General features: G+C 45.4%; 1 long non-coding RNA gene across 1 annotated transcript in view; it reads left to right on the top strand.

The window, feature by feature from the left end:
- Window positions 1–3,017: 3,017 nt before the first annotated feature.
- Window positions 3,018–12,691, top strand: part of LOC115462254 — a 36,608-nt gene continuing 26,934 nt past the window's right edge. Inside the window, exon 1 of the long non-coding RNA XR_003940795.1 lies at window positions 3,018–3,192. This is a non-coding gene — a long non-coding RNA (uncharacterized LOC115462254). The remainder of the gene's footprint in view (window positions 3,193–12,691) is intronic.

Below are 12,691 nucleotides of genomic sequence, written 5' to 3' on the forward strand. Positions count from 1 at the left end.
ATAAATAAAGTTCATTGTTTGAAATGCCCATACAGATACACCGTTATTTCTTCCAAAAGAGGACGTGGAGTTGGCGGTGGTGGAGAAGGTTACTGAAAGGAGGGATTTGTCTTGACAGCGGAGGTTACGGGTACGAATGTAAGGGGAGATGAGAGTAGAGAGGTAAGGAGGGGCTGCAGTTAGGGAACAAGTTAGGAGCAAAAACCACACCAGAGCTTCACAGGAGATGTCCATCCACTCGCTGAGATACAGAGAACACTGAGGATGGCTGCATATGTCCACGTGTAGTAAACCTCTGAAGTTCTCTCTGCTGGTAGAGGGGCATAACCCGCTCGTCTCTGGATTGATCTGTGGGACGCAATGAACACATATTTGGTGGGACTGCCCGCAGGCACAGATCTTCCGGACAATGGTTTTTATTCTCCTCCAAGATATCTTGGGTATATCGATTCAAACTAACATGGGTTGTGGACTTCTGCACATTAAGCCCCGTGCATTTGCCAAGGAAATATTGTAAGCTGACTTTTAACATTATGACGGCAGCCCGCTCAACCTTGGTGGCTTTGTGGAAGCAATCCCGGATACCTACGTATGACTCTCTAATAGCTAAAGTGGACTTTGTATGTCATATGAATAAGCTGACAGCACTTCGTAGAAACAAATTATCTTACGTGCGTACTTCAGATCCTTTTGTGCAATAGCGAGCTGGATCTGTATAAAGACTCTAGCACTCTTTAGTTTCTCATGACGCTACTCTTGGGGGTGGAGGGAAGTTGAAGGGCTTTACGTCTAATGGTTGGGTGGATTGGGGTGGGGGTAAGTTGGGAGGGTATAGCTTCTGGAGTTCCTTCCTGTAGGCATGTTTTCATGCATCATACCAAAGAGTTATGGTATGAAGTTTTTCGTGTTCAGCAAGATGTACTGTACTGTATTTTGTATATTTTATTCAGCACTTGATTGTATTTGTGCTTTTTCATTTAATAAAAATACGTTGAAACCAAAACAATATAGTCACTGGTGAAGCAAAGAGTCAAGACATTTGGAAAACAATAAAAACGTGAAAATGGCTATGAATGACTCAGCAAGATATTCAGATGCAAAGATGTGTTGTTGTTAAACACAGATACACAGTTTGTTCAATCTGTTTTTAACCACCCTCCTAGTAAGAACTACAGCTCCCAGAGTGCACTGTAACATTACTACAAAATAATTCTTCCTAGGAAGGACTACAGCTTCCAGAGTGCACTGTAACACTCCCACACAGTAATCCTGCCTAGGTCTACAGCTCCCAGAGTGCACTGTGAGCCTTCTAATAAGGACTACAGCTTCCAGAGTGCACTGTGACTCTCCCAACACTAATCTCTCCAAGGAAGGACTACAGCTCCCAGAGTGCACTGTACACTACTATACAGTAATCCCTCCTAGGAAGGACTACAGCTCCCAGAGTGCACTGTAACATTACTACACAATAATTCTTCCTAGGAAGGACTACAGCTCCCAGAGTGCACTGTAACATTACTACACAATAATTCTTCCTAGGAAGGACTACAGCTTCCAGAGTGCACTGTAACACTCCCACACAGTAATCCTGCCTAGGTCTACAGCTCCCAGAGTGCACTGTGAGCCTTCTAATAAGGACTACAGCTTCCAGAGTGCACTGTGACTCTCCCAACACTAATCTCTCCTAGTAAGAACTACAGCTCCCAGAGTGCACTGTAACATTACTACAAAATAATTCTTCCTAGGAAGGACTACAGCTTCCAGAGTGCACTGTAACACTCCCACACAGTAATCCTGCCTAGGTCTACAGCTCCCAGAGTGCACTGTGAGCCTTCTAATAAGGACTACAGCTTCCAGAGTGCACTGTGACTCTCCCAACACTAATCTCTCCAAGGAAGGACTACAGCTCCCAGAGTGCACTGTACACTACTATACAGTAATCTCTCCTAGGAAGGACTACAGCTCCCAGAGTGCACTGTAACATTACTACACAATAATTCTTCCTAGGAAGGACTACAGCTCCCAGAGTGCACTGTAACATTACTACACAATAATTCTTCCTAGGAAGGACTACAGCTTCCAGAGTGCACTGTAACACTCCCACACAGTAATCCTGCCTAGGTCTACAGCTCCCAGAGTGCACTGTGAGCCTTCTAATAAGGACTACAGCTTCCAGAGTGCACTGTGACTCTCCCAACACTAATCTCTCCAAGGAAGGACTACAGCTCCCAGAGTGCACTGTACACTACTATACAGTAATCCCTCCTAGGAAGGACTACAGCTCCCAGAGTGCACTGTAACACTCCCACACAGTAATCCTTCCTAGGACTACAGCTCCCACAGTGCACTGTAACATTACTACACAATAATTCTTCCTAGGAAGGACTACAGCTTCCAGAGTGCACTGTAACACTCCCACACAGTAATGCTGCCTAGGACTACAGCTCCCAGAGTGCACTGTACACTACTACACAGTAATCCCTCCTAGGAAGGACTACAGCTCCCAGAGTGCACTTGGACATTTCACACAGTAATCTATCCTAGGAAAGACTACAGCTCCCACAGTGCACTGGGACCCCCCCCCCCCCCATAGTAAGGCATCCTAGTAAGGACTACAACTCCCAGAATGCACTGTGACAGTTCAATGCAGTAATCCCTCCTTGGCAGGACTACAACTCCCAGAGTGCAATGTGACACTTCGACACAGTGCTCCCTCCGTGGAAGGACTACAATTCCCAGAGTGCACAGTAATCCCTCCTAGGAAGGACCACGGCTCTTTGTTAAACAAACCTCTTAAACACAAACTCAAGTTGTTATTTTGTAATTTTGGGGCACTGGGTCTGCAATCTGCTGTCTGCATTGACCAGTTAGGGTTAAAAATATAGAGAGCCCAGATCACTGGCCTCTTCTATTTCCCTGCCAGGATCTCTCTTGTTCCAGGAAATGGGTCTGTAATATAACAAGACATTAGCACAACCCCTCTCATACACGACAATCTCTTCACAGGGCTGGGGGAGGTCTCTCAGTCTCTTCCTTTGTTCCAACTGCAGACTTTCCCTCCTCTGGAAAGAAGCTGATCACTGGCATCCAGAGAAACCCACCCCTCAGATCCCAGGGAAATTTCAAAGAGAAGCCGGGGGTGGAGCTGTGGAGAAGGGCAGGAGAATGAGTGTGGGGCTTTCTGCTCAGCAGGTAGGAGACTGGCAGGAGGTGGGCAGCAAGGGATGCAGTGCCAGGCAATGCCACACACACTGCTCAATCCATTCCCTGCTGTAGCCCCTCAGGCTCTTCTTCCTCATTCTCCTCCCCTCACTGGCAGGAGGTGGGCAGCAGGGGATGCAGTGCCAGGCAATGCCACACACACACAAGAAGAAATGAACCCGGCCCTGCTCAATCCATTTCTGCAGCTCTTCTTCCTGATTCTCCTCCCCTCACACAGCAGCTGCTCCTTCTGCTTTGCCAAACTCTCACTTTCTGCTTCCTGAGATCTCTTCACATTCTCCATCCTCGTTCCTTCTCCCCTTCCTTTCTCCCCTTTGTTTACTTTGCTTCTCTGGGAAATAGAGGTCCACTTTAAAATTAATCTTTTAACACAATTGTTTTACATAGAGTGAAAATACATAGAATTAGTAAGATAGATTGCTTTGGTATTTATCTACCGTCACCTACTATCTTGTGCATTTGCAAGGTGTCTGGGGTTCTAACTGAAGCGCTGTGCAGGTTATTACTCTCCAGTTTTTTGGAAGCAGATTTTGATCATTATACCTGCTGTTTAAGGATCTGCTTTTGTTTGCATATAAATCGTAAAATACAATCTATGTAGTCATTTTTCATTTCATGGACCTTTAAACCAACCAAATTGCTGAGGGTGAGGGTAGACATACCAGAGAACTTTGAGAGGAAGAGAAGAGAGAAGCATGATTTGATTCTGTTAAATACATAAGCATTGCCGTATTTGAATGGTCCATCAGGCCCGGTATCCTGTATCTAACAGTGGCCAATCTAGGTCTCAAGTGCCTGGCATGATCCCAGAAAAGTAAAACAGATTTTATGCTGCTTCTCCTAGAAACAGGACTTAGGAAATTATCCAAATCTTTTTAAACCCTGTTAAGCTAACCACTTTTACCACATTCTCTGGTATGAATTTTCTCCGGTTTGTTTTAAATTTACTACCTAGTAGCTTCGTTGGTGCCCCCTCGTTTTAGTATTTTGGAAAGAGTAAACAAGTGATTCACGTCTACCCGTTCCATTCCACTCAGTTTGTAGATCTCTATCATATCTCCCGTCAGCCACCTTTTCTCCAAGCTGAAGAGCCCTAGCCGCTTTAGCCTTTCCTCATAGAGAAGTCGTCCCATCCCCGTTATCATTTTCGTCGCCCTTCTCTGTACCTTTTCTAATTCCACTATATCTTTTTTGAGATGCAGCAACCAGAATTGAACACAATATTCGAGGTGTGGTCGCACCATGGAGCGATACAAAGGCATTATAACATCCTAATTTTTGTTTATAATACCTAACATCCTATTTTCTTTCTTAGCCGCAGCAGGACACTGAGCAGAAGGTTTCCACGTATCATCAACAACGACACCTAGATCCCTTTCTTGGTCTGTGACTCCTAACGTGGAACGACGTAGCTATAATTCGGGTTCCTCTGGCTCTTTCCCACATGCATCACTTTGCACTTGCTCATATTAAACGTCATCTGCCATTTAGACGCCCAGTCTCCCAGTCTCGTAAGGTCCTCTTGTAATTTTTCACAATCCTCCCGCGTTTTCACTGAACGGTAAGGTTTAGGTGCCGAACGCAGCATTGAAGAGGTGGGCTTTAAGCAAAGACTTGAAGACGGGCAGGAAGGGGGCTTGGCGTAAGGGCTCTGGAACAACCTTCATGAGCCCTTACGCCAAGCCCCCTTCCTGCCCGTCTTCAAGTCTTTGCTTAAAGCCCACCTCTTCAATGCTGCATTCGGCACCTAACCCTTACCGTTCAGTGAATCCAGACTGCCCCAATTTGACTGCCCCTATCGGACCGACCGTTCACTTGTCTATTAGATTGTAAGCTCTTTGAGCAGGGACTGTCTCTCTTTGTTAAATTGTACAGCGCTGCGTAACCCTAGTAGCGCTCTAGAAATGTTAAGTAGTAGTAGTAGTTTTAACCACTTTGAATAACTTTGTGTCATCAGCAAATTTAATTACCTCACTAGTTACTCCTATCTCTAGGTCATTTATAAATATGTTAAAAAGCAGCGGTCCCAGCACAGACCCCTGGGGAACCCAACTATCTATCCTTCTCCATTGAGAATACTGACCATTTAACCCTACTCTCTGTTTTCTATCTTTTAACCAGTTTTTAATCCACAATAGAACACTACCTCCTATCCCATGACTCTCCAGTTTCCTCTGGAGTCTTTCATGAGGTACTTTGTCAAACGCCTTCTGAAAATCCAGATACACAATGTCAACCGGCTCACCTTTATCCACGTTTGTTCACCCCTTCAAAGAAATGTGGTAGATTGGTGAGGCAAGATTTCCCTTTACTAAATCCATGTTGACTTTGTCTCATTAATCCATGCTTTTGAATATGTTCTGTAATTTTGTTCTTTATAATAGGCTCTACCATTTTGCCAGGCACCGAAGTCAGACTCACTGGTCTATAATTTCCCGGATCTCCCCTGGAACCTTTTTTAAAAATCGGCGTTACATTGGCCACCCTCCAATCTTCCGGTATCACGCTCGATTTTAAGGATAAATTACATATTACTAACAATAGCTCCACAAGTGTATTTTTCAGTTCTATCAGTACTCTGGGATGAATACCATCCAGTCCAGGAGATTTGATACTCTTCAGTTTGTAGAACTGCCCCATTACATCCTCCAGGTTTATAGAGAATTCATTCAGTTTCTCCAATTCGTCAGCTTCGAATATCATTTCTGGCACCGGTATCTCACCCAAATCTTCCTCGGTGAAGACCAAAGCAAAGAATTCATCTAATCTCTCCACTACGGCTTTGTCTTCCCTGATTGCCCCTTTTACTCCTTGGTCATCTAGTGGTCCAACCAATGGAGGAATGGAGGAGTAGCCTAGTGGCTAGTGCAGTGAACTTTGATCCTGGGGAACTGAGTTCAATTCCCACTGCAGCTCCTTGTGACTCTGGGCAAGTCATTTAACCCTCCATTGCCTGTCAGTAAGCAGAAAAGTGCAAATCAATTTATTATTTTCAGTCGGTTCCTTCTTCCATTTTCTGAAGGATTTTCTTTTAGCTCTAATAGCTTCCTTCACCTCACTTATTAACCAAGCCGGCTGTCGTTTGGTCTTCCGTCCTCCTTTTTAATACACGGAATATATTTGGCCTGGGCTTCCAGGATGGTGTTTTTGAACAGCATCCACGCCTGATATAAATTTTCTGACCCTTGCAGTCGCTCCTCTTAAGTTTTCTTTTCACCGTTCTTCTCATTTTATCATAGTCTCCTTTTTTAAAGTTAAACGCTAACGTATTTGATTTCCTATGTATACTTACTTCAAAGCTAATATCAAATCTGATCATATTATGATCACTGTTATCAAGTGGCCCCAGCACCATTACCTCCCGCACCAGATCATGCGCTCCACTAAGGACTAGGTCTAGAATTTTTCCTTCTCGCGTCGGTTCCTGTACCAGCTGCTCCATAAAGCTGTCCTTGATTTCATCAAGGAATTTTACCTCCCTAGCATGCCCCGATGTTACATTTACCCAGTCAATATTGAGGTAATTGAAATCACCCATTATTATTGTGTTGCCCAGTTTGTTTGCGTCCCTAATTTCCTTTAACATTTCTGCGGACGGATGAACAGAATGATGAACGGTCTGAAACGCTGAGCTTCACAGGTGTTCTGCTAAGCCTGCTGAGGAGACTGTTTTGTAGAGTGTTGGGACAATTCTCTGTTCCCTGTGGGTGAGAGCCTCTTTGGAGGTTAGATGGTTGGTACATGGCTCGAACAAAGAAGAGCGCCCACTTTCTAGGACATTGGTGGAAAGTACATTAACACTTGACTTTCTTGTTCGCTTGAGGCAGATGTCACCTACTGTTGACTAACCCAAGTTCAATTTGTGTGCATGGGCCCTTGCATGATCCATGGATGTCCAGGAGTTCTGATGTATGTTTATCCAGCAAGAGTGGGATTTCAGCATCTGGATTCAAGGGTGCGAGCTGGTTGGTTATGGGCCTCAGGTGGGGGTGATTCCAGGCAACCTCTGACGTGGGAATCTCATCCTTGTCATCTGGTATCTGGTCACATTCAACTAGTGTGGGTGACCATAACATGGTGCTGCCATCCATAGCCTCTATCACATAACCGCTTGCTGTTTGCCCCGCCAACTGTACGACCCCTGCACAAGCTTTGATGCTGAGGGTAGTTTTGGTGGATGTCAGGTCGTGGAACTCTGATCTTGTGACCTGCTGTTCTGCTCATCTATGATGATGTGCATTTAGGCTGTTTTGTCATGCCATCCTCCAGGATGCACTTTGGCCAGGCATGTCTTGGTGTAGGATCTCCCTTCGTGGTTTCCTTCACACATCTTTGTGCACTCTGGAATGACTTGGAATGTTGGTGCCCTCCTTTCCTCTGCGTCCCCACCATGATTCAACTCGTGGTTATGTTTGGTTCGGCACCATCTGGGTGTGAGGCATACACATGTTGGTCGCTGCCACGTTCTGTACACTAGATATGTACTCTGCAATCTTTGGCGAGATGGTCTAAGTTCAGCTCTTCTACACGCCCGGCTGTTTCGTTTCCCAGCCCACCTAGCATCATATTCACCTCTAGCTTAAGAGTAAGCCTCATATTCACTATGGCATCCTTGAAATCAGACTTTCATGCCCTGTAACGCTCAGGGCAGTCATTGAATTGGGTAAGCTCTGCGCCCCCCCAGATCTTTGTGACCCGGATACTTGCTGGCTCATCTCTTACTGTGGTTTCAAGTTGAGCAGTTGATGTCACTGCTCATTGGCTGGCTTGTGCCTTTCTGAAGCCTGATGAGTGTGGTTGTCCAGGCCCCTCTTGTTTAGGCCTAGGGAGTTCAGCCAATATCCTGTTTGAGAGCAACTGCTCAGGTTTCTCTTGCCCCCACCCTATGAAGGCCCAGAATCTGTGGCTGAAATGAAGCGTTTAAGTTAGCGCGTTTTTCCGGAGCAAGTGCCAGTGGTAGTGCATCCGTATGTGTACAGGAGTGTGAATCACTGTGATGGCAGCCTGCCTCTGTGGCATGTTTGGCCTTGGGCTTGCTTATTTCAGATGAATTAGACTCTGGTTTAGAGAAGCGTGCTTGCTCAGGACCTGATGACTCTTCTGAGTCAGAATGTGACTGCATACTTTTGTGAGCCAGGGCATGAGCCCTCACTCGTTCTGCTGTTCGCTGGGCAGAATCTTCTGCGATGATGTGGCTGAGGTGGCTCTCCACGCCATCCTGCCTTATACCTTCAAGAGCCTTTACTTGGGCCTCTAGGACAGGTGCTTCTTTCTATTGCTGGAGCAGCTTCCAAGCGATGTCTAGCTGAGCCCAGTTCCCAGGTAGCACCAGAGTGTGCGGTTGTGTGGAGGAGTGGCCTAGTGGTTAGGGTGGTGGACTTTGGTCCTGAGGAATTGAGTTTGATTCCCACTTCAGGCACAGGCAGCTCCTTGTGACTCTGGGCAAGTCACTTAACCCTCCATTGCCCCATGTAAGCCGCATTGAGCCTGCCATGAGTGGGAAAGCGCAGGGTACAAATGTAACAAAAATAAAATAGATACTATTGGAGATTCTACATGTAATGTTGCTAATATTGGAGATTCTATGTGGAACGTTGCTAGTATTAGAGATTCTACGTGGAATGTTGCTACTATTTGAGGTTCTGTTGCTACTATTGGAGATTCTACATGGAATGTTGCTATTCCACTAGCAACATTCCATGTAGACGGCTGCGCAGGCTTCTGTTTCTGTGAGTCTGACGTCCTGCAGGACGTCAGACTCAAAGAAGCAGAAGCCTGTGCGGCCACATTGGTGATCTGCAAGGGCCGACTTCTACATGGAATCTCAAATAGTAGCAACAGTGGAGGAGTGGCCTAGTGGTTAGGGTGGTGGACTTTGGTCCTGGGGAACTGAGGAACTGAGTTGGATTCCCACTTCAGGCACAGGCAGCTCCTTGTGACTCTGGGCAAGTCACTTAACCCTCCATTGCCCCATATAAGCCGCATTGAGCCTGCCATGAGTGGGAAAGCGTGGGATACAAATGTAACAAAAAATAAAATAAATGAAACATTTCCATTGGCACGTTTTTCTGGGGCAAGTGCATCCATATGCGTACCTGCGTGTGGATCACTATGATGGCGCCTGCCTCCATGGCAGGCTCAATGCGGCTTACATGGGGCAATGGAGGGTTAAGTGACTTGCCCAGAGTCACAAGGAGCTACCTGTGCCTGAAGTGGGAATTGAACTCAGTTCCTCAGGACCAAAGTCCACCACCCTAACCACTAGGCCACTCCTCCACTCCATAACCTCAGCACACCAGCACACACCTGAAGCCTTTTATTTTCTGAAATTTCCTTTGAATAAGTATAGGTAGTTTACTCACAGTCAGATGTTCAGAAGTATTGGCCCAAGGCAACAGAGACTCCGTAATTCTGAGAGCTGTGGTTGGAGATAGAAATCTGAAGAAAGGCAGCTTTATTGCAAGAGAAAGGAGGTGTTCATGCCCCTCTACAAGTCGTTGGTGAGGCCCCACTTGGAGTATTGTGTTCAGTTTTGGAGGCCGTATCTTGCTAAATATGTAAAAAGACTGGAAGCGGTGCAAAGAAAAGCTACGAAAATGGTATGGGATTTGCGTTACAAGACGTATGAGAAGAGACTTGCTGACATGAACATGTATAGTCTGGAGGAAAGGAGAAACAGGGGTGATATGATACAGACATTCAAATATTTGAAAGGTATTAATCCGCAAGTTAACCTTTTCCGGAGACAGGAAAGTGGTGGAACTAGAGGACATGAATTGAGGTTGGAGGGGGGCAGACTCCGGAGTAATGTCAGGAAGTATTTTTTCACGGAAAGGGTAGTAGATATGTGGAATGCCCTCCCTCGGGAGGTGATGGAGATGAAAACAGTAATGGAATTCAAACATGCGTGGGATAAACACAAAGGAATCCTGTGTAGAAGGAATGGATCTACGGAATCTTAGCGGAGATTGGGTGGCGACGCTGGTAATTGGGGAGTAAAACCAATGCTGGGCAGACTTCTACGGTCTGCGCCCTGATCGTGGCTGAATAGATATAGATGGGCTGGAGTGTAAATTTTAAGGGGCTTCAACGTTAGCTTCAGAACTTTGAATACAGGAACAGTGCTGGGCAGACTTTTACGGTCTGTGCCCTGAGAAAGGCAGGGACAAATCAAACTCGGGTATACATTTAAGGTAGCACATACCATGTAAAATGAGTTTATCTTGTTGGGCAGACTGGATGGACCGTTCCGATCTTTATCGGCCGTCATTTACTATGTTACTCTTTGGGGTTCTACGTGGAATGTTGCTACTAATTGGGATTCCAGAATCTTGTAACGCTTTAGAATTCCAGAATCTAGAGTGCTGGGCAGACTTTTACGGTCTGTGCCCTGAGAAAGGCAGGGACAAATCAAACTCGGGTATACATTTAAAGTAGCACATACCATGTAAAATGAGTTTATCTTGTTGGGCAGACTGGGTGGCTGGAATATATACAATACAATATGCCTCATCCTCTCATCTCAACACAACACGTACAAACTCACAACCTTAACCACTCCAGAACACACCCTCCCTATCTCAGACAACTTGAAAATACTCGGCGTCACACTCGGCCGCAACCTTACACTCGAGAGCCAAGTGAAGTCCACAACAAAGAAATGTTCCACTCAATGTGGAAACTTAAACGAGTAAACCTTTCCTCCCGAGGGAATCATTTTGTAACCTAATACAATCAATGGTACTAAGCCACGCAGACTATTGCAGTGGAATCTATGCGGGATGCAGAGAACAACTCACAAAGAAACTTCAGTCCGCTCAAAACACAGCAGGCAGGCTGATATTTGGCAAATCGCGATTCGAAAGTGCCAAACCCCTCCGAAAAAACTGCACTGGCTTCCAATCAAAGAACACATTACCTTCAAAATCTGCACCCTGGTCCACAAAAGTATCTACGGCCAAGCCCCAGGCTACATGACAGACCTCATAGACCTACCACTCGGAAACATAACCAGATTATTATTATTTACTAGTAAAAAAAACCCCGTTTCTGATGCAAATGAAACGGGGGCTAGCAAGGTTTTCTTCAGAGTGTGCATGTGGGAGTGTGTGTGTCCCTGCCCTCTGCCCTCTCTCCCTCCCCCCCTCCGAGTCCAGTCCTTCAGTGTTGTTTCCTGCTGTTCTGTGTTTTTGTTACAGAGAGAGTGAGAGCATCTCTCTCCCCTCCCCCCTGTGAGTCCTTCACTGTTTTGTGGGATTTCCTGCTGTGCTGTTTTCCTTCACTCATGGGGAAACCGGATATCTCTGGCACTTCACACTTCCGGCTGGAGGCTTCAGTGGTGCCTTTTATATATATAGATTATTTATTGCATTTGTACCCCACATTATCCCACCTTTTTGCAGGCTCAATGTGGCTTACAGAGTGTTGTTATGATGCAGTCATTACATGATCTTAGATACATAAGCTGAAAGTAATGAATTAGATGCAAGGTGCTAGAAAGGTGTTCTGAGAGGTGTTTTGATGCACCTGAGTGATTTAAGGAATGATTTATTAAGGATGTCTTTCGTAGGCTTTGTTGAAGAGGTGTGTCTTCAAAGATTTGCGAAAGCTGGTTAGATTGTCCATATTTTTCAGGGCCATGGTAGTGCGTTCCAGATCTGTGTGCTTTTATACGCAAAAGTAGTAGCGTATGACTGTTTGTATTTAATTCCTTTGCAGCTGGGGAAGTTTAGATTGAGGAATTTGAGGGCCGATCTTTTGGCGTTTCTAGGTGGTAGGTCCACTAGGTTTAACATATAAAGTGGGGCATTTGCGTGGATGATTTTGTGGACGGTTGTGCAGATCTTGAACTCGATTCGTTCCTTGAGTGGTAGCCAATGTAGTTTCTCTCTTAGAGGTTTCGCCCTCTCGTATTTAGTTTTTCCAAAGATGAGTCTGGCTGCGGTGTTCTGGGCTGTCTGGAGTTTTTTAATGGTCTGTTCTTTACCACCTGCGTACAAAGTGTTACAATAGTCCAGATGACTTATTACTAATGACTGTACTAGGGTATGGAAGATGTTTCTTGGGAAAAAAGGTTTTATTCTCTTGAGTTTCCACATCGAGTAGACTTTTTTCGTTGTATTCTTCACGTGGGTATCGAGTGTGAGGTATCGATCAATAGTGACTCCAAGAATTATCAGATTTTCTGAAATAGGGAGTGTGCAATATGGTGTGGTTATGGTAGGGTAGTTGATTGTGTTGTATTGGGAAGTGAGAACTAGGCATTGAGTTTTTTCTGCGTTCAGTTTTAACTGGAATGAGTTCCGCCCAAGAGTGCATGATTTGGAGGCTCTGGTTGATCTCGTTGGTTATTTTGTTAAGTTACTTTTGAACGGGATGTGGATCGTGACATCATCCGCGTAAATGTAGGGATTGAAGTTCTGGTTGGCTAGAAGTTTGGCTAGTGGAATCATCATGAGATTGAAAATAG

Source organism: Microcaecilia unicolor, chromosome 1, assembly GCF_901765095.1.
Source record: "Microcaecilia unicolor chromosome 1, aMicUni1.1, whole genome shotgun sequence".
NCBI lineage: Eukaryota > Metazoa > Chordata > Amphibia > Gymnophiona > Siphonopidae > Microcaecilia > Microcaecilia unicolor.